The sequence below is a fragment of the Hemiscyllium ocellatum genome, chromosome 4, assembly GCF_020745735.1.
Source record: "Hemiscyllium ocellatum isolate sHemOce1 chromosome 4, sHemOce1.pat.X.cur, whole genome shotgun sequence".
NCBI classification, from domain to species: Eukaryota; Metazoa; Chordata; class Chondrichthyes; order Orectolobiformes; family Hemiscylliidae; genus Hemiscyllium; species Hemiscyllium ocellatum.
This window is the reverse complement of record NC_083404.1, coordinates 23379743-23406827: the sequence shown is the minus strand read 5'-3', so window position 1 is coordinate 23406827 and position 27085 is coordinate 23379743. Positions and strand designations below refer to the sequence as shown.

The following is a 27085-nucleotide window of genomic DNA, read 5'->3' as shown; positions in this document are numbered from 1 at the left end:
TCCCTTGGATTTTAAAGGATTAATGCTGAATCCCCATTACTTTAAATTAATCTGTTATAATGATGAGAATTTCAAAGTGAACCAAACAGTTCCATGAAAAGCACTAAACATCTGCAGACATGTTCTGCAGTAGATGTTCCTTTGAAGTTAAATATACCTGCATAAATTAGGTTGATGTTTTAAACTAACTATTGGTCCTAGTAATCAGACCTTGCAAAAAGCCTGAGAATCTCTCCTGTATTAATTGTATATACTGTGCAAGTGCATTTTCATGCTTGGGCCTTATCAACCTGATATGATATGATATCTGTCTGAAATATTTTTTTGAATGTGTATTTATTTCCTGGTTATGGACTATTGTTTAACATATTTAACTAATCACTTGTAGATGAATTATATGATGCCTCCATTTCCGCTGGTAAAGATGCATAAAACAAATTAATTCAACCACACATGACAACTCCATGACATCAGTGTTTTTATACTTCAAATTGATAATTTGCTATAGTGGAGAATTTGAAAATCAAACTAATTAGGGACTTTCCGTATTAGTTAGCCTCACATGATGAAATCACAATTATTATGCCTTGTGGTTCTTTTATTGTCCAGTTGGTATAAATTAGAGATATGATATATATTATGGGTTTAAACTTCTGCTTTTGATTCAGTCACGGGTGTGCCCATAAATTGTGTACAAAATTGTGTTTGTTTCAAGAGGTGTTTATTTTTCCTCACATTTACACTCAAGCATTTCCAAAATACTCAAGTACAAAATCTAACTTGAAGCTGCACAATTAACTGTTGGTTTATGTATTGTATAGTTTAATGTTGTGCTTTAAAATGTCATCCTGGGTCTTTTGAAAAGTGCTAACCATTATGTGTGTGTTGCCACCATTAGCTTCTAATTGTGTCCGATCTTTAGGTGCTTATGTGGTCTAATGAGAGTGAGGGTTTACATTTTCCAGCTAAACAAGAATCTTGTGAAATAAACAAGATGTAGTTTGTTTCATCTTTGCAATCACTTCCAGGTTATGCAAAGAAGCCATTATGACAAACTGTTCAGAGGGCCAAAACTCATTCTTTTTCCAGAAGATCCTACTTTATTCTCTCAGCAAGTTCTCAAGGCATCAGCACAGTAGTGTTGCTCATTGTACTCAATTATGTATGAACCCTCTCAGATGTATGCACAATTGTAACTTTGTGCACTTTGATGAACACAGGGTGATCACAAGTTACATCTTTACAAACACTTTGAGTGCCCTGTCCACTTCTTCAGAGTAATCCCAATTGAGAATGACTTTATAATAAGGGCAGAATCACTTGTAATTAATTTAATTGTGCAGTAGCCAATTTCTTGGTAAATAGTTAAAAAATGCACAAATTCAAAAAGTTTTACAAACTGTCTGTAGGTATGTTTGCATACCAAAGAATTAATTTTAATTTTTTAAAACGTGCTTCAATGTTTGCAAATGAGTAAAATCACAAGCAATAATAATTTATTCATCTATGAGGCAGGCATGTCTTTTTGGATGAAATTGACTTTCACAACAGTGTGTTTTACACCAGTGCAAAAATTGCCGAAAGCCCATTTGCACTGTATGTAAGGAATGTCTGAACTTTCAGAATCTTTTGGCTCAGTTCTGGCAAGTTACATGGAAGATAAAAAGATATCTTTAGATGCAGTATACTTTGAGCTGTCTGGCACAATTGTACAAGTGCAATTCTCCACTTACTGCAATTTCTGGGACCTGACTGCTGCATCTTTATTCATAATTCCATTAATTGAGCACTGCTGGGACATTACTCACCTCTCATCGACAGGAAGCACATCAGACTTTTAAAAATTGCACTCTTTGAAATATTAATTTTAGTGAGATTAGAGGAACAAGTAAACAGTTAATCATTAATTTCCACGCCTGCCTGACAAAGAAGCCAGTGCAGTGGCATGGTTAAAGGCTGCCTCTAAGCAAGAGTTTGCCAAGTGCTCGGTATTGTGGCACAGTGAGGCTCTCAAGGACAAGATGAACATTAGATCAGTCTTCACTTTTACTAAATTAGACTCTGAATGATTAACTTCAGTGCAATTATTGCATCAGCTCTGTAGTTAAATCACGTAGCTAAGAAGCTGGTGAGAGGAGGTGGCAAGGTTAAAGGCAGTCCCGGGAAATCTTATTAATTAATTACAGCCACCACCCATCCTTGTTGTGTGCTGAATAGCATTTATTGTAGCTATTTATTGTCTGTGTATATATAAAACATGTTGAATCAAGCAATTTCAAATTATGAATAATACTTTCAGAAGAAACAATGCAGTTATTTCTTGCTACTTTTACTGACTTTGAGAATTGGGCATCTCTCAAAGGTTCCTTGTGACATTTTACTATATTATTGTTAAGCTGGTTATAATACTTTTAACATTTCTATTTGTTTGAGATTTAGTACAGCAATTGTACTTCACCTGTTTTTTGATTGTGCATTTTGTGACCTTCAGTTTTCATAAAAATATCAAATACATTTTGACAGAATGAATAGTAAAACTCTTTATAGGTGTGTTTATTTTGTATATGTTGATTTTTCCTTAGGTTTCTTTCTTCTCTATCTATGTCAGACAGAAGAAGACAAGTAATCCCATTCCTTCATCCTCAGATGAATTGTTCTTCATTATAAACATCTCTGTCACAACTGGCTGTGAAATGAATTGTTATTTATTAGTCTGCATCTTATAAGAACATTCCACTTGAATTTACAAATTATGTTTTCCGGCTATTGTTTTCCAGCTATTGGTAAATATATAGCTATAGCTATAGATTGAGTCTCTTCAATCTTCAACAAATAAAAACAGATTCTGTAAGCGATTTTTTTTTGGCAATCAGCAGTCTTTCAAAGGTATAACCATGCTAATGCCCAAAGGAATGGATGATTCCAGCTACCTATGACATTAGTGTTTACAGCATTCTGTAAATTAGAGAAAGCAATGAAATCAAGTACACATTTAATGGCAGAATCATAGTTCTGTATTTGACCAACTAATTAATCAGACAAGTTGTCACATGTTGCCAGGCATGTCTTCAATTTTGATCTAAAACAGATTATTGCTTCATGGGATGAGACTGCTTCATGGGTGTCAGCAAACAGAAAATAAGACTTACATTTAATATATATTTAGTGCCTTCATGACCTGTGGACAGCCTCAAGTGCTTTAGAGACAATTAAGTACTTTTTGATGTGTAATCAGAAATGTAATAGAGGAAATGTAGCAGTTAATTTGTACAGAGCAAGTGCTTTAAAAGAGTAATGTAATGATGTGCAGATATTCTGTTTATTTGTTATGTCAAGTGAAGCATAGGTTTTGCAGAATGCAGGACCCTTCAAAACGTTGCCATATGAGATCTACTTTGTCCAATTAAAATGGCTAACAGAGCCTCAAGTTGATATTTCATCTGAAAGACGGTACCTTCAACATTGCAGCAATTATGCACTCTAGATTATTGTTCCCAGTTCCAAGACTATGACTTGAATGCAATCCTCTGGACTTAGAGGTGAGTCCAACCAATATATGGTTAGCACAAGTGTAAGACAGTTGTTGTCCCCATTGGTTCCACCAGTTATGTTTGCCTGACAATGTTACCCATATTTATAATGGACATATAATTAACCAGGATTTGCTGATAACATTTTCAGTCTTCTTTATCATATTGCCTATCTTTGATGCACTTGACTAAAAATTCTTTTAAGAATTTACCATCTATTCTCTATAACCCCTGGTGGCCCACATGCATACTATGAGTTTTTGTACATTTTTATGTACTATGACTGTATATAATTCAGCAACTATCTTCCATGTATGTTTCTCTTCCATTAAATAATCAGTTTGTGATTCTTAACTTTTGTATTGAATTAGTTTCAATAAGAAATCTTCAATTTCTTCTGGGAATGTCAAACCCTTTGTTGTTCATAATAGATCTGTGACTTTTCTCATGGAAACAAATAACAATAGACTGTTTGTATATTGTGTTACGACACAGCGTTGAACCCTTCTGATAATTAACCCAAACACCCAGAAAAGTTCACATCGCCTCATAATCTGTTAAAGTATGAGTGCAGAGAACTCTCAAATTCCACTATTTAAAGAAAAAACAATTTATTCTTTAACTCTAAAATTGAACATTGAATAACTATTTATAACTCTAAGCCCCCTTTCTCTGAAATACATGTTATCTGCCTTCAACTCTATAACAATATACTGTTCAAAGAAACATATATTAAGACGACATCAACTTAATTTCAAAGCCACACAATGGCTGTCATCATCAGTGTCTGTCTTCCTCTGGCTGTAGGTCTCCCTGGGTGGTCTTCATCTTTTGCTACAATGATGCTTCATTTGAAAAGGGTGCCTTCGAAGAAGAGTGTTTTAAACAGCAGTCTGTCTCTAAATGACAGTGACTATCTGTTGATTGCAATTGGTCTCTGACTAACTTTCCAAAATGTCTGCTTCTTTATACCCAAAACATTGGATCATTTCATTGGTTTGTGGTTGTCAAAAATAGTAAATTCAAACTTTGATTGGGTTTTAGTATCCTGGGGCATAATTAAAACTGATTGGCTAAATTCAAATTGTTGTCAAAATGGCAACCAAACTCAGTTATTTGTTTCACAGCCAAATGCTACATATTTTCAATTTTCTAGTACACTCTAAGACTGCTAGTCAGTCACATGACAGCTGACTGTATGTTCTCAGTGCAAAACAGCTTTCACTCTCTCTTAAAGGTACATTACACACTTTCAACTTCATATCAATTATACAGAATATTGTCACAGAATATGCATGAATCAAGCAACTTTTAGATGCAGATAGGTTTTAATCTGAAAAAAAAAGGTTCTCAGTCTGATGCTCACATCAAAAATATCATTTAACTTTTTTCTCTTTATCATTGTCCATGGACTGGTTGAGTTTTTTTTAACCTCTAACCTCAGTTTCAGTTTTTTTTAATTCTAATAAGTTTTTGGACCAGAAATAATCTCAGGTGTTATGTTCGAAATACATTTTATTTGTTTTAAATTTTATAAATGTGTTTTTTTTCCTCTCATGTACATCTTTGTTTTTGCATTTCTTGTAATCATCATGCTTATTATTCCAGATATGTTTGATTTTTAAAATATTTTCATATCTTTGGTTATGACTGTAGAATTAGTTATTTAGTCAGCATGCCATGGCACACATCCTGGCATGTGGGACTTGATTCTGAGCCTTCTGACTCTATCACTGCACTAGAAGATCCCCCAGAGGGGTGATGTAATGGGGACAATTGCAAGATTGGATGGGTAAAGTAATTGATGAATGAATTCTCTCTTTTGGAAGTTCTTTTTTGATTTTTGTTTCTGCTAATTTTTCAAATAGGTAGTTTTCAGTTACATCAAGCATACGTTGTTTAGAAATCCCATGGCTTTGAAAGCATAAATTGGGAATTAGAATACCATTGGTTATGCCAAATGAGTTTTGATTTTTTTTCTGCTGACCATATATTGATGTACAATCCAAACATCTGGCATTGATAAGGGCATTACAGTTATTTAAACTTAATGTAATTGACATTCCCTGTTGATACATAATGCTTTCTTGGAAACTAGTCTATTAAGCAAACAAACCAAACCATTAAATTTTCAGACTGATACTTTTGCACTAAGGCAGAATACCTTGGTGAATTTGGCTTTCCACGATGCTTTCCAATGGTATATGGATACTCCTAATTCCTGAGATGTAATTTCATCAGAATAAAAGCCACAAATTTCATACTTCGTTCTAATGGCCTCCATCTGAAATCAAGCCCTGTTTTATCTTTGAAAGGTGATCAGTGGAGGAAGGATAGTGCATGTTGTAGCCTAGGCTGGATCAGCATACCAAGAGCAAGATACAGCAACAAGGCAAATCGCTGAAAGAGAAATGAAGCACCTAGGGAAAGATTAAGAACATGTGATCCACCTTGGATGTTAGATAGAAAGACATATTAGGCGGAGGTCAGAGGATGATGGGAATACATGGAGCTTGGGGATAATGCATTGGAGACAGAGGGCTGAACTTTCCCATGGTGTCAGGAGCCACGTGAGCTATATGTAGCCTCAACACCCTGTCAAAGAAATTTTGCATGGTGAACTACTTCCAAGTTCATCATCCAATTAAGGGTAGTAGACAGAACAAGGGAGCAGGAGACCCAAAAGGATGGACTGTTGTAATGTCTAAACAGCAGATCTATTAGGATACAATTGACGAAGATGGAGGTCGAGGTGGCATCTGGAATTGAGGAGCTCCTGCAAGATCTACCACTTCACTAGCTAAATGAAACCCCCGCTGAAAAGTTGGCACTTGCCTTGAAGTGCATAAGGATGCCAAGAAATTTAACCACTTTAGTCCCTCTCCTTGCAAGAGATTTCCTCCACCATATTGTCAAGCTCTCAATTCAGTGAAGGCCTAATGTAAAATCAAGAAAGCTGTATGACTGGGGGACATGCCCCTTGGTTTGAAGGTTTAGCTGGCTTCTATTCCTGCCTGCCAGATGGTGCCAATTCCCACGGCAAGCAGTTCCTGGCAGCATTCTCCTGAGGTGAAGCAGCACGAGGGAACCATACCAATGGGGTTTCCTGCTACTTTCTCAGCTTCCTCCATTCCATATTCATTTCCATGGTGACAGGAAGATTCATGTCTGATTGCATGAAATGCAGGAGAGTGATTGGAATTTGGAATTAGTATGTTGATAGATAAGTTTTGATTTTTCCCCACCTATATTATGATTGTTACAACTTGGTGATCAGGATCATTTTGAGATGCATGGTGGATAATTGTTCTGATGGCAGTGTCTTCTTTTTCCAAAACACATGAGCTGAAGCATTTTGGAAATCTTGCATAACCAATACAAAGATAGATTAATTTGGAAACAGACATGTCTAGAATTTTGTTTTTAATCTATATTTTAAAATAATGAAAAAATAAGTTGATTTGATAGTCTTGACATTTATGATGGAGCTGAAAATGTGTTGCTGGAAAAGCGCAGCAGCTCAGGCACAGCTAAGGAGAAGGAGAATCGACCATTCGGGCATGAACCCTTCTTCAGGAATGAGGAGATTGTGCCAAGCAGGCTAAGATAAAAGGTAGGGAGGAGAGACTTGGGGGAGGTGCGTTGGAAATGCGATAGGTGGAAGGATGTGAAGGTGAGGGTGATAGGCCGGAGTGGGGGTGGGGGCGGAGAGGTCAGGAAGAAGATTGCAGGTTAGGAGGGTGGTGCTGAGTTTGAGGGTTGGGACTGAGACAAGGTGGGGGGAGGGGAAATGAGGAAACTGGAGAAATCTGAGTTCATCCCTTGTGGTTGGAGGGTTCCTAGGCAGAAGATGTGGCGCTCTTCTTCCAGCCGTCGTGTTGCTATGGTCTGGCTATGGAGGAGTCCAAGGACCTGCATGTCCTTGGTGGAGTGGGAGGGGGAGTTGAAGTGTTGAGCCACGGATTAGTTGGGATGGTTGGTCCGGGTGTCCCAGTGAAGTTCTCTGAAACGTTCCGCAAGTAGGCAGCCTGTCTCCCCAGTACAGAGGAGGCCACATCGGGTGCAGCGGATGCAGTAAATGATGTGTGTGGAGGTGCAGGTGAATTTGTGGTGGATATGGAAGGATCCCTTTGGGCCTTGGAGGGAAGTAAGGGGGGAGGTGAGGGCGCATTTCTTGCGGTTGCAGGGGAAGGTGCTGGGAGTGGAGGTTGGGTTGGTGGGGGGTGTGGACCTGACAAGGGAGTCATGGAGGGAGTGGTCTTTACGGAATGTTGATAGGGGAAGGGAGGGAAATATATCCCTGATGGTGGGGTCCGTTTGGAGGTTGCAGAAATGACGATGGATGATATGATGTATATGGAGGTTGGTGGGGTGGGACCAGTGGGGTTCTGTCCTGGTGGCGATTGGAGGGGTGGGACTCAAGGACAGAGGAGTGGGAAGTGGAGGAGATGCGGTGGAGAGCATCATTGAACATGTCTGGGGGGAAAATTGCGGTCTTTGAAGAAGGAGGCCATCTGAGTTGTTCGGTATTGGAACTGGTCCTTCTGTGAGTAGATGCGGCGGAGACGAAGGAGTTGGGAATATGGGATGGCATTTTTACAGGGGGCAGGTTGGGAGGAGGTGTAGTCTAGGTAGCTGTGGGAGCCGGTCGGTTTATAGTAAATGTCCGTGTTGATTTGGTCATCTGAGATAGAAATGGAGAGGTCTAGGAAGGGGAGGGAGGAGTCTGAGATGGTTGGGTAAATTTGAGGTCGGGGTGGAAAGTGTTGGTAAAGTGGATGAACTGTTCAACCTCCTCATGGGAGCACGATGCAGCGCTGATCCAGTCATCGATGTAGCGGAGGAAAAGATGGGGGGTGGTGCCAGTGTAGCTATGGAAGATGGACTGTTCCACATATCCTACAAAGAGGCAGGCATAGCTGGGGTCCATGCGTTTGGAGGAAGTGGGAGGTTTGGAAAGAGAAGTTGTTCAGAGTGAGGACCAGCTTAGTCAGTCGAAGGAGGGTATCAGTGGAAGGGTACTGGTTGGTACAGCGGGAAAGGAAGAAGCGGAGGGCTTTGAGTCCTTCATGATGGGGGATGGAGGTGTACAGCGAGTGGATGTCCATGGTGAAGATAAGGCGTTGGGGACCCGGGAAGCGAAAATCATGGAGGAGGTGGAGGGCATGGATAGTGTCCCAAACGTAGGTGGGTAGTTCTTGGACTAAGGGGGACAGAACCGTGTCGAGGTATGCGGAGATAAGTTCGGTGGGGCAGGAGCAGGCTGAGACAATGGGTTGGCCGGGGCAGTCAGGTTTTTGGATTTTGGGCAGGAGGTAGAAACGGGCGGTGCGGGGTTGTGGGACTATGAGGTTGGAGGTGGTGAATGCGAGATCCCCTGAGGTAATGAGGTTATGGATGGTCTGGGAGATGATGGTTTGGTGGTGGAAGGTGGGGTCATGGTCAAGGGGGCAGTAGGAGGAGGTGTCCGCGAGTGACGTTTAGCCTCAGTGGTGTAAAGGTCGGTGCGCCAAACTACTACCGCGCCTCCCTTGTCTGCCAGTTTCGCCAAACTACTATGATGGACATAGGATTATATTATTTAAGTCTTGCTGATCATGGATCATTTGTACAACAAAGCTTTGTGTTAAATGGAGCACTTTTATTTTCCCAAGGCAAAGTGACCTGCCTGATTTAACTGGTTTATGTTGGGAGGAATTCAGGATGGCTAGGGATTTTGACAGACTTACTGGGATAGAAATTCAATAGCATAACATCCATTTGTCACTCAGGAAGCTGACATTTCAGCACTCAATAAGGTGGGTAAAGTCCACATTCTTGTCATGCAATGAAAATATGTTGCATGCCAAATTATTTAAAGCAGAATAGAGATGCATATGTAAATTAAGGTCCTCGTGCTATTTTGGGGCCCCATATGAAGAGGACAAACAAGACCATTGCCATTCAAACCTGTCTGCCTTCTTGCTTTGAAAGTGCACTGTACACATGAAGGAAGTATTAGTTTATTTTTCAAATTCATAGCTGGATCAATTTGCATTAGAGAAAGAGAGGATAGTTTTTATCCTCATGAAAATTATACGACTTCCTTCATTTGATGATCTCTGGAAGACAGATGTTGGGCCTTTCTCACACCTATTGCCTTTTTAGTTGAGAGAGCATGGTCTGGATTCAATTGCCCTTTGAACCAGTGGTAGGCATCATGTACACCAGTAATCCATTTGGATGACTGCAATGTAACGGCCTACTAACTTTGTATGTTCTGCTATTTTTCATGATTGCTGCATCCAGATATTAATCTGAGTGGTTGATTGGCTGGATGGCTGAGCATAGTGCTATTGCTAGAAGTAGTAAAGAACACCAGTAAAATTTAGAAATGATTGCTATGTTTGTAATGGACCTCCATCTTGAAGTTTGCAAGATGAATTCAACCAGAATATGTCATTGACACAATGCACTGTTTTACTTTCTTGGCAGTGAGTGGTTTGCAGTAGTTAAAGTTTCCCTGTAATCTGTAAAAAGAACCTGTTCCTCTTATTGTGTGCTACATTACCTCAGATAAAATGCTGGGAGTCTCTCATGAGTTGAATATAACTTGAGAAACACTAATTAATAATGCAATAATGGTTAACATAGATTCAAGTTTCTTGCAGTTCCACTGATGGCATGATTGAAGAGTTACAAGAGAGGAGCAATGTCCTTTATTGACAGAGGAGAAAGAGATCCTCCATGTTGCAAGGACATTGGGATCAGATAGCTCCAAAGTTCAATGCCATTCATTAAGCCCTGATGATCAGGATGCAGGACTCAAGAATTTCAAAGCCCCTCTTGATTAGTTATAACAAGTGAATGAACCTTTACTAGCCAGCAACTTAGACACTGACAATGCATGTAGTTACACAGTTGCATTGAGGCAGGATCTGTAGATGGTGAGACACTGCAGCCAGTGTGAGAAACAAAGACAGTGAACCTTCCATTTCAGCTGAAAAATACTCAAATGAACACATCAATAGGGTAGTATTATCCTGAAAGGACTGAGACACAAATGCCAGGTGCATTCTGCAACTATGGGGTCAAATATTCATGAAGAAGTCCAACATCAAAATTCGCACAGAACTTCAACTCTTGAGATTAAACCAATGAAAATAAGTACAATTTTAAATTGATTTGACTACCTGTTTAAAAATGGAATTTTCTTTAATTTTTAAAATTGAATTCAGAAGGCTGTAGGTTTGAGTGTAGTTGTGGTTCCCTTCGTGGGTTCTTTGGTGGTATTGTCCCAATCTCTAGGCCAGGTGTCTCTGCATAAGTCCCGTCTGGTGCAAAGGTGTGTAACAACATCTCTGAAAAAGTTGATTTAAAAATATTTATAAATCATTGTTTTAGCATTGCAGATACTTTGAATCATTTTGTAAGTCTGGCCATTACAGTGTTCAAATCTAACTTATTTTTCCAAGCTTCCTATTACAAGCTGTGAATCTGCTTTAGAAATACATCTGCCCATTTTTTATGTTTGGGAGATGGCCATTAGAGTCGCAACCACTCCTGCTGTTCCCAAATGATTCAGTCCATCCTGGAATAATGAGTCTAAATGCCCCACAGGAAAGACTAATGACCTTTGATGTCTCAAGCTGGTACAGTACGTGAGAAGCATCATTTGGTGTACTTGTTCATCTCTTTATAATACTCATTATCACCAGCTTCTGCTTTAGAACAGAATTTTATTACCAAATTGCATTTTACTTTGGTATCCTCCAAAACTTATCCTGTATAAGCTTCATAATGAAAAGATGGAAAAGATAGCTGTCTATCATTTTGCACTGAACTTGATCTGAGAACTCCAGTGATGTAGGGCCACAATCCTCTATCAAATCCAATATTTACTTTTTGCCAATAATTATGATTTTTTGAACCTTGAATTTCATGCAAGTGCAAAACTTCAATCATTTTTTAAAAAATGTTTTATTTCCATGTTCTTTCAATTATGGTATATTTTCAATTATGTGTATAAGAGCACGTTCAGACAAATGACCATAACAAAAGCAAAATAAATACAAGGAGGAATGAACAGAGACCAAGCAGCTATTAACTTGACTTTATTGAAAATTGACAAATATACATTTTAATTACAAGGCAACATAGGAAATAATCAGCATCAGACTAATTTCTGATGTATCCTAAAAGGAAGGATTGAGGATATTGTGTCTTTATCCTTTAGCTTTTAGAAGAATGCAATATCTCTCAAAAACTTGCAAAACCCTTAAAGGGTTAGACAGGGTGAATGCAGAAAGGAGGTTTCTGCTATATGACGTGCAATGATGTCTGGAACAGAGTTTCAGAATAAAGGGATAAGCTATTTAGAACTGAGAGCAAGAAGTACTTTACTTGGACAATGAGGAATATTTAGAATTCTCTAACCCAGAATGTTGTGGAAGCTGAAACTGATAGTTTTATGGATACCAATGATATCAAGAGAAATGGCAGTATTATATGAAATGTTGTCAAGGTAGATGATCAGTTATGATCTATTGTGGCAGCATAGCTTGAGGGGCTGAATGGTTTTTTCCTGCTCTTATGTTCTTACCTAATTGGAACAGTAACTCAACATGAGTTCAGCAAAATGTTCAGTCAAGTATTGCTGCTTTTTCCTGATAAGTATTGGAAAACATTTTGTTGCTTCTTCCACAGCTGTTGTGGATTCATGAGGTCAAACTATCTTGTTATTGTGAATGTTGGCAGTTCTATTGGCAAGTGTTTACTTCTGAAGAACAAATTGATTGCTTAATTTAACCTCTAGGAACTCTTCACGATTGTGCTTGGGCAATATACAAGAAGAACCAAATAATATAATGATTTAACAAACTTGACTCAATCATAGGGTCATTTTGTAATGGAGTCATGTGGTTCTGAGCTCCAACCCCACATCAGAGGGGTTTAGAAAAGAATGATATTTCAAACCAGGACAGGAGATCCAACTGTGTTTGGAGCTGAAAATGTTCAATATGCCATGTCATCAATTAAAAACAAACAAAAGAATATTCCTGGACAGGATTTATCCAGTTAAAAATCACACAACACCAGGTTATAGTCCAACAGCTTTATTTGGAAGCACTAGCTTTCGGAGCGCTGCTCCTTCTTCAGGTGGTTGAAGGAGCAGTGCTCCGAAAGCCGGTGATTCTAAATACACCCATTGGACTATAACCCGGTGTTGTGTGATATTTAACTTTGTACACCCCAGTCCAACACCGGCACCTCCAAATCAAGGATTTATCCATTCAGACATAATTACCAAAAGCAGATTGTCATGTGGTTTATCTCGGATGCTTTGTTTCCCTACATTGGAAATTGACTACACTTTAAAAGTACTTCAGTGACAGTAAAACACTTTGGGGCATCTGGAAAAGTAATGTATGGATACCAGCTTTTACTTTGTTTTGTGGATATGTCAACATCAGGTTGTATAATCTGCACTGGATATTAAAATAATGTCCCAATAAGTATCAGCTGTCATATTACATCGTATTGATGCAGATTAGAGCTGGAAATGTATAATGTAATCACAGAGTTTTGCTGTCTTTTTGTGCTCAAAGGCAAGTTCTAAGTGCTCCTTTGGACACTCTGGCTGAAACTTCATCTCACACTATGATGTTCTGGAAGGCACCCTCCATGAGGACCCATTCTAATCTTGTCCAAATTGCTGGAGCTAAAGTCAATACAATGTGGTAAAATGGGTGTAGAACAATGATTATTGTGTACTGCTAATAGAGTTATTGATACCAAGTGAGAGCTAGTAACTGAGCATTGCCAGTTAAGCAGTGAGACTAGAATAGAAAAATATTAAGGAGCCAAAAATGAATGGAAGAGATATCCAACATTATGCTGGGCTGTAGCAGACTGCTAAGGGTATCCCATACCTCCAGGAGAATTACAATGGTTCAGAATACAAGCTCCTGTTGAGCTCCTTAAGCATTATAATTAGACTGTTGATGATTAGATTTAGATTAGACTTACAGTGTGGAAACAGGCCCTTCGGCCCAACAAGTCCACACCGACCCGCCGAAGCGCAACCCACCCATACCCCTACATTTACCCCTTACCTAACACTATGGGCAATTTAGCTTGGCCAATTCACCTGACCCGCACATCTTTGTGACTGTGGGAGGAAACCGGAGCACCCGGAGGAAACCCACGCAGACACGGGGAGAACGTGCAAACTCCACACAGTCAGTCGCCTGAGTCGGGAATTGAACCCGGGTCTACAGGCGCTGTGAGGCAGCAGTGCTAACCACTGTGCCGCCGTGCCGCCCTTAAAAGAGAATTATCAACACAAAAATGCGCACAGGTTCACTGTGAATGACAGGTTCACTGGTCTGCCCGCTGCATTACCATCATGAATATCACCAGGGCCAGGAAAGGAAGTCAGTGACAGTGTGTCCAGGACACACAATTTTTCGATCCCATTTTCTCAGGTCTGCCTGTGTTCTGGGCTGTGCCCAATGTCTGTTTGGAGCAGGTTTGAGTAACTGAATGGCTGAATCCTGCTCTTTCAATTGTGTCTTGTTGGTATACTAACTTTACACAAGTCTGCGAAGATATTCCACAGTTTCACTACCAGAGAGACCCAATGAACATTAGTGTGGCTATTTCATTTCTCTTTTGAAAGCTATTTCCATTTTAGGATGTGCAGCTGTCAGCTATTTAGTGCTGTGAGATGAAAACAATTTTGTGTCATCGGGTTGGATTGTATTCTAACATGGATCATGAAAGGTAAATAATGTGTGTTAACATAGAATCATCCTGCTTTAAATGAATGAGCTTAAGTTAGTTGTGAAAGCCTTGCTTATAATTGGATCAAACTGAGTATTCTGATACTCCATTAATTAGTTTATGTAATCGTAGAAAGGATTTTAATTAAATTTAAATCACTTAAATTTGACTTTGTTTCAGTTTAATAAGGATTATTGTAATTCCCAGTTGTGTCCTGTAAGCTTTCTCATGTCTCTCCAGATGTAACTAGTTACACCATTGAAAATCCACTTAAATGGGACCAAGTGTTAAATGTAACTATATTAGCATAGGTTCCTTTGGCTAAGATACAGAAAACAGCATTATTCTTCTCACATTAGTTCTAAGCAATTGAATACCATCAAGTGAACCCCATAAATATGCCAGAATCTTCAGTAAGCTTTGGGGAAAGTGAAATAGACCCAGCCAGATGGGGTAACATTTCTGCGACAGCTTTACAAATATTTTAGCCTTCAACTCACAACTCAAGCAGACACTAATTATGTCATCACTTCAGCTATTCTTTGTGTTTCCTGCCTCAAATGCAAAGTGAAAGATAACTGTAATTATGTAGCACTTCTCATGAATTCAAGATGTCCCAAAGAGCTTTCCAGACAATGAAGTACTCGTGGAAATGTGGTTGTTGCAATGTAGAACAATTGGCAACTAATTTGCACACTATAAGATCCCACAAGCAGCAATATTTTAATGCGTTTGCTTAGTTGATGCTGGTTGATGAATAAATACTGGTTAGGACACTGGGGGAATTTTCTGTTTGTCTTCAAAATTACATTGTGAAATTTTTCATGTCCATTATACTCTATTGTATTGTACTATGTTGCACTGGATCTCAGCCGAAATTATGCAATTCTGACTGCTTCAAGCTGGGTAAAAACAGAAAATTTAAGCACAACTCAATTCTGACATATTGCTACACAAAATCAATTATCATTAAATAATGTTGTCCTTGCACAGTTTTAGTTGACAATTTAATTTCATAGGTAACACATGGCAGGACATGTAGCTTAAATTGCTAAATCTTCATCAGCATAAATTGAGATTTCGGTGTTATTTTCATGGGCGTTTTGGAGCACCTAGATTCAGTTCAGAATTGCCTGCCGTTATTGAAATACTGTCCAATGCATTAAAATATCGTCATAATTACATACATAAAAAAGATTCATCCACGTTGAATATGTGAAATTTTGAGGTGGGTAGGTATTTAGTGGGTGGCATGGTGGCACAGTGGTTAGCACTGCTGCCTCACAGCGCCAGAGACCCGGGTTCAATTCCTGCCTCAGGCGACTGTGTGGAGTTTGCAAGTTCTCCCCGTGTCTGCGTGGGTTTCCTTCGGGTGCTCCGGTTTCCTCCCACAGTCCAAAGATGTGCGGGTCAGGTGAATTGGCCTCGCTAAATTGCCTGTAGTCTTAGGTAAAGGGTAAATGTAGGGGTATGGGTGGGTTGCGCTTCGGCAGGTCAGTATGGACTTGCTGGGCCAAAGGGCCTGTTTCCACACTGTAATTAATCTAATCTAATCTATTTTTTTAAAAGGTGGATATTATTGTCTTTACCTTCTTCCCTGCTGCTCGCTCCTGGAATCGAGTATATATTTTATAAATGCCTGAATAACTTTTACTGTAATTTTTAATTTATTTTTAGTTTATCTCAACTGGACGCATGCTGAGTCCTGTATTATGATGATGCATAAGACAACTTCTAAAATTCAATTAAGAAAGGTCATCGTGTGTATTCCAGCATAATATCAAATGCTAAACCACAATCTTTTTTATTTCATGTTGCCAATGGTTTGCAGAGAATGCGTATCAAAGTGGGAGATTATAAACCAAGTGAGCAATTTGGTGATTTCCTTATCAAATTCTAATACTTGTGCGTGAAAATTTCTTGATTCAAGAAATTCCGAGTGAAAGCTACTTAAGATATTTTGTTGCAATCAGCTGCTTCATTGAATATGAAAAGAAAATGTTCCAACTACTTCACAAGTCAAGAGACATTGATGGAGAAAGAATCATACCTCAATGTATTTCCTGTAATTTCTGTGACTGAAACAGAGTCAGGCAAATAATTTCACACTTTCAGTGGTGAGAAAGTAAGAGTACCAAGTAAACAGTCATGCTGAGTGAGTTCAGCAGATTAGTTTGCACACAGAAGTACAAATTAGGAGTAGGAGTCACTTGGCCCTGCATCTCCATTGCATCAGATCATAGTTGCAATTCCTGCTACCCTCAGCTAACCTTTCATCTTCTGTTTATCAGTAACCTATTTATCTCAACCTCTGCCTTTGAAATATCTAAGGATTCTGTTTCCAGTGCCTTTAGAGGAAGAGAGTTCCAAAGATTCATAACCCGCTGGGAGAAAATAAAGCTTCTTATCTGTCTTAAATGGGTGACCTCTTGTCTATAAGCTGTGACCCCATTTCTAAATTCTGCCAAATGAGAAAACATACTTCCCACACTCACCTTGACAAATTCCTTCAGGATTTTATATGTTTCAATCAAGTTGTCTCGTAATCTTATAACTTTCAGCAGATAAAACCGAGCCTATCCAAAATTTTCTAATATGGCAACCTGCTCATTCCAGATATTAATCTCATCAACATCTGAACCTTTTCCGGTGCATTTATACTCTCCTTTAAATAAGACAGTACACAGTAACCCAGGCATAGCCTCACTAAAGCCCTGTGTAACTGAAGCATAGCTTCACTACTTTGTCTTCAATGCATCTCACAATAACCAGTAACATTCTGTTTGCTTTTCTGATTCCTTGCTGCATCTGCATACTAACCATTCTCAATACATTGACTAGGATATTCGTATCCCTTTGCAGCTCAGTGTTCTTTTATCTTTCACCATTTAGATAATATGCTTCTTTTTTATTCTTCTTGCCAAAATTAACGTTTTTAAGTTTCAGACATTATGATTTGCCAGGCGCTATTTAACCTATCTATATATTTTTGAGGCCTCCATATATCCTCAACATAACTTATTTTCCTATCTATATTTGTGTCATCAGAATATTTAACAAATAAAGCTTTGGTCCATAGAGATCTTATGACAGTGATCATGTCCCAGCCTCTGGGTCAAGTCCCACCTGCTCCAGAGTTATGTCATTTGATACCTTAACAGGTGATATGTAATATCTAGCTTTGATCCCTTCATAAATTTGTGCTTACTCTGCTTTCCCTGTTAGTTAACCAATCTTCTATGTTGATTGCTGTCACTGATAGTGTGGATTTTATTTTGCTTTGATATAGCATCTAATCAAGTGCCTTCTGGAAATTGATGTGCTGTACGGTCACTGGTTTACACTCAAGGAAGCAAATGTTGCTTCCTGAACCACCAATAAATTAATTCAACATGATTGCCTTTCTACAGAACCATATTGACTTTGCACGATTACTTTGAACTTTTCTAATTGCTCTGCAATTATATCTTTAATATTGGTTTCTAGCATGATCCAAATGAATATGCTTAGCTGACTGACCTGCAGTTTCTTGCTTTATGATTCCTTTTTTTTGATAAAGGTGTAATTTAATATTTTCCAATCTAACGGAATTTTAACCAAATCTAGGAGATTTTGGAAAATTAAAACCAACGTTAGGAGGAGCTCACTGGGATAGTCTGTGCTCAGCTCCACTAATTTGCTTAGAGTTGAAACCTCAGAAGACGTAGAATCCCTAAGTTTAGGGTTTTAGAGTATCTGAGTGTGATCAGACCACATCTGGAGTACTGCAGGCAGTTTTGGTCCCATTCAAAGAAAGTTCACTAGGATGATCCCTGGTATGGAAGGATTGTCCTCTGAGCAAAGGTTAAACAGATTGAGAGTCTACACATTGGAGTTCAGAAGCATGGTCTCATTGAAACATATGAGACTCTTAAAGCATTTGACACAATAAATGTTGAGATAATGTATCCACTCATGTGAGCATCTTGGACTATGGGACATAGTCTCAAAATTAAGGGGTGCCAATTTAAGATTGAGATGAGGAGGAATTTCTTCTCTCAGAGGGTTAAGAGTCTTTAGAACGTCTTGCCACAGACAGCTGTGGGAGCAAAATATATTTAAGGCTGAAGTAGACTGATTCTTGATCAATCAGGTAATCAAGGGATATGGGGAAAGGGCATTAAAAAGGACATGAGGAATGTCAGATCAATAATGATCCGATTGAATGGTGGAGGGGGCACAATGGGCTGATCATCCTACTCCTGTTCCTATTTGTTATGGTCTTAATATACCAACATGAATTATAGACTGCTTTTGAGAGAAATCGCCAATGTCAGACCTGAGTACTATTGCAATGCTACTGATCTTCCAGGACTGAGAATCCATCAAGATGCTAGCATTTGTACTCAATACATTCACTTGAAGAAGATTACAATGAGAAGACTATACATTGTGCCCCAAAACCCAAATAATATAATTCATCAGTTCCAAAGAAGGTCACTCAACTTAACTCTGTTTTCTCTCCACAGATGCTGCCAGACTCGATGTGTTTTTCAAACAATATTTGATTTTGTGCCATAACTAATGTTTATCTAGTGCAAAAACAAATAAAACATTCCAACAATCAGTACCCTTACAGTCATGTAGTTATTCACCTTTATGTTTACCCTAAGTGGTGTTTCTGTAAGTGTTTTTGCCCATTCTGGTGTTTTTAAAAAGTGGCAGCTGCAGGTGAGGTGGATGACTGCTGTGAATCTGATGACAGCATTTTAGTTGTCCTCTCATAATGCTCGGAAGAAAGGATGGGTTGTGGTGCCCTTTGCGTACTCTATCTTACCACGGGCTTCAATACCTTAAAGCAGACTGATGGGCAATTGCAAGTTATAATGGGAGTAGTGCTGGGATGGGGGGGAATGGAGAGCTGGGCTGTGCAGAGTGCTGGTAGCAGAAGAGAAGGCAGTAATTTTCCTGCTCCATGGTTCCTGCTACTCTGCTATGACAGAGAAGAATATTACAGTGAAGTAGACTGGGAAGAGTGGCCTGCAGTTAGCATTGCGTGAGGCTGTCTGGGAAACTGCCCTGCAGTCAGTTCTTGCAACTTGGTCTAGGGTAAACAAAGTGAGAGAGATGAATACAAGGATGGAAAATTAGTGTAGGAAAAATGGGTGCCATATCGTGGGGCACTGGCACCAACAATAGGGGGAATGGGATCTGCACCATCAGGACTGTCTATATGTGAACTCTACAGGGACTGGTGTTTTTGTGATCCATGTAATTGGGAAAGTAGAGTAGGGTTTAAACTAAATTGTGTCAGCATGGGCCCAAATTTGGGAAGATGTGATGCCTGTTGCAACAAACAATACATTTCAAATCAATTAGCTGTCTTCTCATGCTTGGCTCGGCGAGGTCCTCATCTGACTTATCTGATACAGAACCAATATGTCCTTTTTCCATTTCTTGTCACCATCTGTAGTGTCTCTGATATACAGCATGGCCACTGTCATGATTGTCTGATGTATGCCACTGCTAAATACCATGTTGTAGCCTAGCCTCGAACTTGTATGCACTTCCAGCAATAACAGTGACAGTTAACATAGTACCATCTTTCTCGATGCTCTCCTCCTGTTCATATGGGGAAGGAACAAGGTGGCTCTTCCTCCTTTTGTGGTTCCCATGGGAATGGGAAGATGAGTGCTGAGATAGACCTGAATCTAGTAAACTTGCAATGGAAAGGTTCACGTAGAAAGAACATGGCAACTATAGATGAGAGTTTGCCACATACCATATGAAGCTTGTGAGGGAGCTTTGTTGATCAAAAGTGATGATAGATATTAGAAAGCTGCAGTGGCCTTTGGTATATCCTTAAGTTTTGTTTTTTGATGTATATGTATCATTCATTTCAGTGCGGGGACTCTTTAATTTTTTTTTACGTGCAGCAATGCATGAGGGGTGACTTAACAGTTTTCTGGATCTACACAGGAATTTCTAGATTACTCTGTACACAGGAGTTATGCAGCTTACAGTCACGTGGGCGATCACTTTGCTTCAGACAAGATGACACAATTTGCTAATGTTTATGACAACTACTCTCTACCCGATTACCACCAGATTGTCTCCTCGAGTCAGGGCATCACGTAGTTTTACTTCCCCTTCTTTACTCAGTCCCTACTTGAGTCTTTTATGTGTTGTCTAATCCTGTGTGATGATTGTAAATGAGTATATTCATGGATGTGTGTGTGTGAGTGTGTGTGTGTGTATGGCTCTGTGTGTTTTGCCTAATTTGCTTAACATGGCTGAAGAGCTGTGACGTCTTCCTGAGATGTGATTAATTTCTGTCCAGGATACAATGATTCAGGGTTTTTGCATATCATTGAAGTTGTATTGCTAATGCTGGTTGAAAGATGAAAGGTTGAACTTAATTAAAAGGTCTGTTGTTATGAGCCAACATGTTATCTTTCGCCAGTGTAAATTCAGTTATTATTTTTGTCACACTGGAGCCACATTTTGGCATTAGACCTCTTGACAGTGACCTCCTGGTCAATCTTGTCCTATCTCAGCCTCACTATTTCCTTCTGTGGCTCCAACTCCCCACCCCACCTCCCTTACCAACCACCCCCACGTACCTACCCGCCCAACAACTCAACAACCAAAAATAAATACAGTAACCTTTTGTTAAAATATTGACACGTTATGAACTCTGTTGATGAACCCCCTAAAGTATAAACTGTATTGTCGTGATCTACTGCAAAGTCTGAGTAATCAGTTGAGGATGTGAGTGAGAAGGCTGTCTGCTGGTAAATTTTATTTAAGTTTCATTAAATTGTGTTATTACTGATTTATGCTGAGTAAGGTGTAACAATGATGTGTATACCCCCTGCATTAGATTTCTATTATTTTGTATGTGTTTTTACATTGTAGGTTGCTTGATCAACTTGCACACTCCGCTGCCATTTCATAAAGCATTTGCTGTCATTCAACTCTGTGGAAATCCTCCTCCTCTGGATGTGAGAAAATATGAATCTTCTCTCTCAGTCCTTGAGCCAGCTTGAGACAAGTTATTGTCTCTCAGCCAATGTGCACTATATCTTCAGTGAGACTGTCTGAGTGCTGGCTATAAATACCACTCCAGGAAAATTACTCCTCATTAACGCTCAAATGTTCAAAGTGCAGGTGTCTGTATCAGTGCCTCGAGATACTTGGAAATCATGGTAATTTCCAATTAGCCCCCAAAATTGCAGTCTAAAATCGCTTTTAAACAGATGTGTCCTAAATGCAGAGTACCTATTTAGTATCTGTTGTAATCTTACCATCCGCATACAAGCCTACTCCCCTTCCCCAAGTAATTCCCTTATTGATGCTACATTAGAGTCCATTCACACTCCCAGTGGTTGTAGCTGCCTGCCCAAACTGTAGTGTAATAATCTCCAAACACATTTTCAGCAGCTTGCAGAATGTAAACATTGTGTTGCACCTCTGCCAATTGTAAGGAGCTTGATGAATGTTACATTGAAACTAAAGCACTGTAGGCTGCAAGATCTAAGCGGGTGCCAGTAACTCCTGTTTCCCAGCTTGATCACTGTGGGCAGCAAATATTTGACATGAGGTTTGCTGCAAATACCATGTTAAGCGGAAATTCCTGCTGTCTTTGAACATGGTCAGATGTTTCTTTCGACCTTATACAGCAGGACACTGAAGAGACACCGAGCGGAATGGAAATATATGTTAGCAAAAGGCATTGTTCGAGTACTTGCATTTTACCAGTTGTTGAATGACCATTTCAGGTCAAAGTAGAGTATTTAACTGATCAATAATATTGCCAATAGCTTAAAAAATTACAGAAGGATTTATTTTTAAATTGAAATTGATCTGGTTTGATAAATGCAAAAACATAACATTGTCCATTCAGAATACGTATCAGATATAAATTAATCCACATTTAATCCTTACATCTTATTTTAAGTAAAACATTATTTCACAGGATGCAGTGTTGCTGGTCAGCATTCATTGCTTATCTCTAATTATCCTTATGGTAAATTAATGGTAAAATTATGGTACACTATGGTAAAATTGTGGCGAACTATTCATAAGGAAACTTAAAGATTTTGATCCTAAGCTAGTGAAGAAACCATTTTATACAACAATTCCAAGTTAGGATGACAGGTAACTTGGCATGGGACTTGAACATGGTGCTGTTTCCACGCATCTGTTACTCTTTTCCTTCTCAGAGGCAGAGGCTGCTGGTGTGAAAGGCATTGTCAACAGAGGCTTGGTGAGTTTCTGCAGTACATCTTGTACATTTCACACATTGCTGCCGCTGTGCATTTGTGGTGTACAATGGTGGCCGGAGTGCTTTGTTGTGCTCTTGAGCTTCTTGAGTGTTAATGAAGAAGTAGACATTCCATCATACTGTGCCTTGTAATAATGTGGATAAACTCACGAAGTTTGGACAATTTATAGCTTCTGACCTGCTCATATAATTCACGTCTGTTTCCGGTTATAGAAGTGTGCCATTGAACGATGGTAAAGCCATTAAATTTGCACAAAACTTTTTGATAAGGAAATGAAAAATCAATGTCCTTACTCTCAAACAAGTAAATACCATGATCTTTCTAAATTATATTTTATTGTACAATTTTGCTCACATTTTAGTTTCTGGTGAATTGCACATTATGCTGAGTATGATGTTGTGCTCTGAAGAATAAAATGTAGTAATGCTTGATTTCAGAACAAATGAAGTTTAGATATTTGACTTATAGATGGGAGTGAGTGAGAGTCTCCCTGCTTGAACCTATTCAAATTAGTCTTGTTAGACAGTCAAAACTTGTACTTGATATTCACTCCAAATTATTAACAATAGGACACTTGGCTGCAGGACAGATTGCCATCAGCAATGCCAAAATCCTGCTGGTGGAGCACTTTTAGATGATATGGGGATTTGATCATTGTCAGATCTAATTAGTGTCCATTGGAAAGTGATCATGTCTGTTAAAACTATCAGTGACTATGAAGGGAAATACAGCACCTTCATGAAGGTCTGCTTTTCACTTCTGAGGCAGTCTTTATGAAAGCAATTAAAATTGTTAATCAGTGAAATGGAGCAGCTGGGGACAACTGATTGATTTTTTTTAAGGAAAAAAATGTCATTGGCAGATGGTCAGGACTAAATCATTGCCCAGGACCTCCCAGTTCTTTGAAGGATGCATCTTTGAAATTACTTCATTCTAAATGTAGCCTACCATGATTCTAAATTATGTTTGGGAAATAAAAAGGGCAACTTACTCACCATCTGTTCCAGAGTTCTGTTGGAAGAAATCACAGCTAAAGGTAGTTAGAGCCTAGTTCTCTACTTCATCCATTAAAATATAGTTCAGATCATTAGTCTCTCAATTTTGAAGAAGTTCGAGAATAGCAAAGGATAACAGGTCAGTTGAAAAGTCATAAATATTGATGTGACATTACAAATTGACATAATAAGTACAAGGAAAGCTACTGTTGTTCTATATACTAAACCAGCAATGTACATCTGATGTGAAAAATGATCATGTACTTTGAGGGTATTATAATGATTGTAATGAGGTCAGCCAAGTGGACTTCATTGAATGTGAGTTCCCTGATTGGAGCTGTTAATCTGGTCCAGTCAGGGAGCCTTGACAGACAGATAAAATGGATGAGCGTCAGAGATACTGAAACTCTGATACCTGACTTTGAATGTGGCAGTACTAAAGTCAAGGATAGTTCACATGTATATAAGGATGAATTGGTGATGGGATACCAATCTCTGTGGAGTTATTTCAGATATCATTGGTAGTATCTTTCAAACGAGTCAGTAACCAGTCACTGAAGAATTCCCATCTGGTAGTATGTAGTCATTGTATTTATCTGGCTTCTTCTGTTCAACTTCTGATCAATGATGACACCATGATACTATATTCAGTAACGATAAAGCTTTTGAAAGTTAAGAGATGTAATGAAGAGGATTGATGAGGGAAGAACAGTGGATGCAATCTATGTGGACTTCAGTGAGGCATTTGACAAGGTTTCTCATGGTTAGCATGGAATACAGGGACAACTAGCCATTTGGATACAGAACTGGCTCAAATTTAGAAGACAGAGTATGGTGGTGGAGGGCTGCTTTTCAGACTGGAGACCTGTGACCAGTGGTGTGCCACAAGGATTGGTGCTGGATCCCACTGCTTTTTGTCATTTATGTAGATGATTTGCATGTGAAAATAGGAGATGTAGATGATAAGTTTACAGATGACACCGAAATTGGAGGTGTAAAGGACAGAAAAGAAGGTTAGCTCAGAATACAATGAGATCTTGATCAGATATGCCAATGGGCTGAGCAGTGGCAGATAGAGTTTAATTTAGATAAATGTTAGGCACTGCATTTTGGAAAGGCAAATAAGGGCAGGACTTATAAACGTAACGGTAAGGTCCTAGGGAGTGTTGCTGAACAAATAGATCTTGGAGTGCAGGTCCATAGTTCCATGCAAGTGGAGTCACAGGTAGATAGGGTAGTCAAGAAGGCTTTGTATGAGTTCCTTTATTGGTCAGAGCATTGAGTACAGGAGTTGGGAGGTCATGTTGTGACTGTACATGACATTTGTTAGGTCATTTTTGAAATATTGTATGCAATTCTGGTCTCCCTCATATAGGAAGGATGTTATGAAACTTGAAAGAATTTAGAAAAGATCTACAAGGATGTTACCAGGGTTGGAGGATTTGAGCCAGGGTTGGAGGATTTGAGCGATAGGGATAGGCTGAATCTGGGGCTATTTGTTCTGGAGCTTTCGATGCTGAGAGGTGACCTTATAGAGATTTATAAAATCATGAGTGGCATGGATAGTGTAAATAGACAAGGTCTTTTCCTTGGGTTGGTGGAGTAAACTAGAGGGCATAGATTTAGGGTGAGAGGGGAGAAAAACTAAAAGAGACCTCAGGGGAAACTTTTTCACAGAGAGGGCGGTATGAGTATGGAATGAGCTGCCTGAGGAAATGGTGGAGACTGGTAAAATTATAACATTTAAAAGGCATCTGGATGGGTAAATGAATACAAAGGGTTTACAGGGATATGGACCAAGTGCTGGCAAATGGGACTAGATAAGGTTGGGATATCTGGGCGGCATGGACATGTTGGACCGAAGGGTGTTTCCATGCTGTACCAGTCTGTATGACTCTATGACTCCATAATTATTGGATTCTGTCTTGTTGCTGATGGTCAGTACCTGGAACCAGTGTGGTGTGAATGTTACCTACCACTTAGTCCAACCCTATCAGCACTTCTTTCATTTTAAAGTGGCAACAGGAGAGGACACAATTGAGATAGAAATTGATCTATTTGTATTTCATCAGTAAGTTGCCAATATAGGATTAAAGGTAATGCAAACAAATATATATTTTTTGACAATAACAAAGATACCTTCATTTTATTCTCATTTATCTAACCATTAGAATTTAAAGTCACAGTCAATAGTGGGCTATGAGGGATTAACAATCACCACTGTCTTTCTTGTGGTCTCTCAAGAAGATTGTTAAGATCAGAGGTAGACCTAGCATGCAATCAAATTTACACCTTCACTTGAATCCTAATAGAAGAGATAATTCCACGGGAACATACAAATTAGAAGCAGAAACAAACAAAAAACAGAAATTGCTGGAGAAACTCAGCAGGCCTAGTAGCATTTGTGGAGAGAAAACCGAGTTAACTTTAATAAAAAAAACACTAATTTAAACAACTTTGATGTACTGAAAGAAAGAGACAGAACCTATTGCAGATGATCAACTTGTAATCAACCTGCGTGGGAGTATCGTTACACACCATTGGACCAAGTGGGACTTGAACCCAGGTTTCCTGGGTCAGGGATATACCACTGCACCACTGTATCTATTACAACATCAAAGAAATACCATGGAAGCAATTACTTGGCTCAGCACAGCAGCTGTCTTCCATAATAGAGATTCATAATGTTCAAGGTCCATCAGCCAGCATTAAAGAGCAACTAACTGAGTTAGCAAGGAAGAGGTCCTCCATGCAGGAAATTCACAAGAACAAAGGTCCTTCACAGCAACAAATGGACCAAGTAATATGAAGAATATTTGAGACTTGCAAGATTCTCCAGATCCTCAGATCAAAACAAAAGTCTACAGTTCTCAAGCAGAAGACCTAGTACTGTTCCAGGACTGAAGAGAGTACATCCTCGGAGAATTATGAAACATCCAGACCTTTTTCAGATGTGAAGTAGTAGACTTGTTCTTTGAGTGAGGTCAGAAGGTAGGGGAGGGGGCAGTGTGGTTAGGTGGAGTTGATGTATAAGGATTGATTGTGGTGATATAGTATCAAGCTTTGATGTTCTGAAGATTGGAGGGGAACTTGCACGTAGCGATGCTGTTACCATGTCACTGTTGTGGTAGAGGTCATAGGTTGGAAAGGTGCTGTTGAAGGAGCATACATTGAGACACTGTAATACATCTTGTATTACATTCAAGTTGGTGGTGGAGGGAGTGAATGTTGAAGGTGGTGGATAGAGATACAGTTACGGTATGCACTTCTTGTTGTTCAAGCTGCATTTATCCAGGAAAGTGTAACATACTTCAACACAGTCAACTTGCAGTTGGCGAAAAGGCCTTGTGATTCAAGGAATGAGTTACTCATCATAGAATCCCGACTTCTTGCATGCTTTTGTAACAGTATTTGTATGACCAATCCAGTTTAGTTTCTGATAAGCCTAGGAATTTGATAGTAAGGAATGCCATTGAATGTCAATCAGTAATGTTTACATTCTCTGTTCTTGGAGATAGGTGTTTTTTTC

General features: G+C 39.1%; 1 protein-coding gene across 1 annotated transcript in view; it reads left to right on the top strand.

Moving 5' to 3' along the window:
• csmd3b (CUB and Sushi multiple domains 3b) overlaps window positions 1–27085 on the top strand; it is a 1941594-nt gene that overhangs the window by 1413992 nt on the left and 500517 nt on the right. The window lies entirely within an intron of this gene.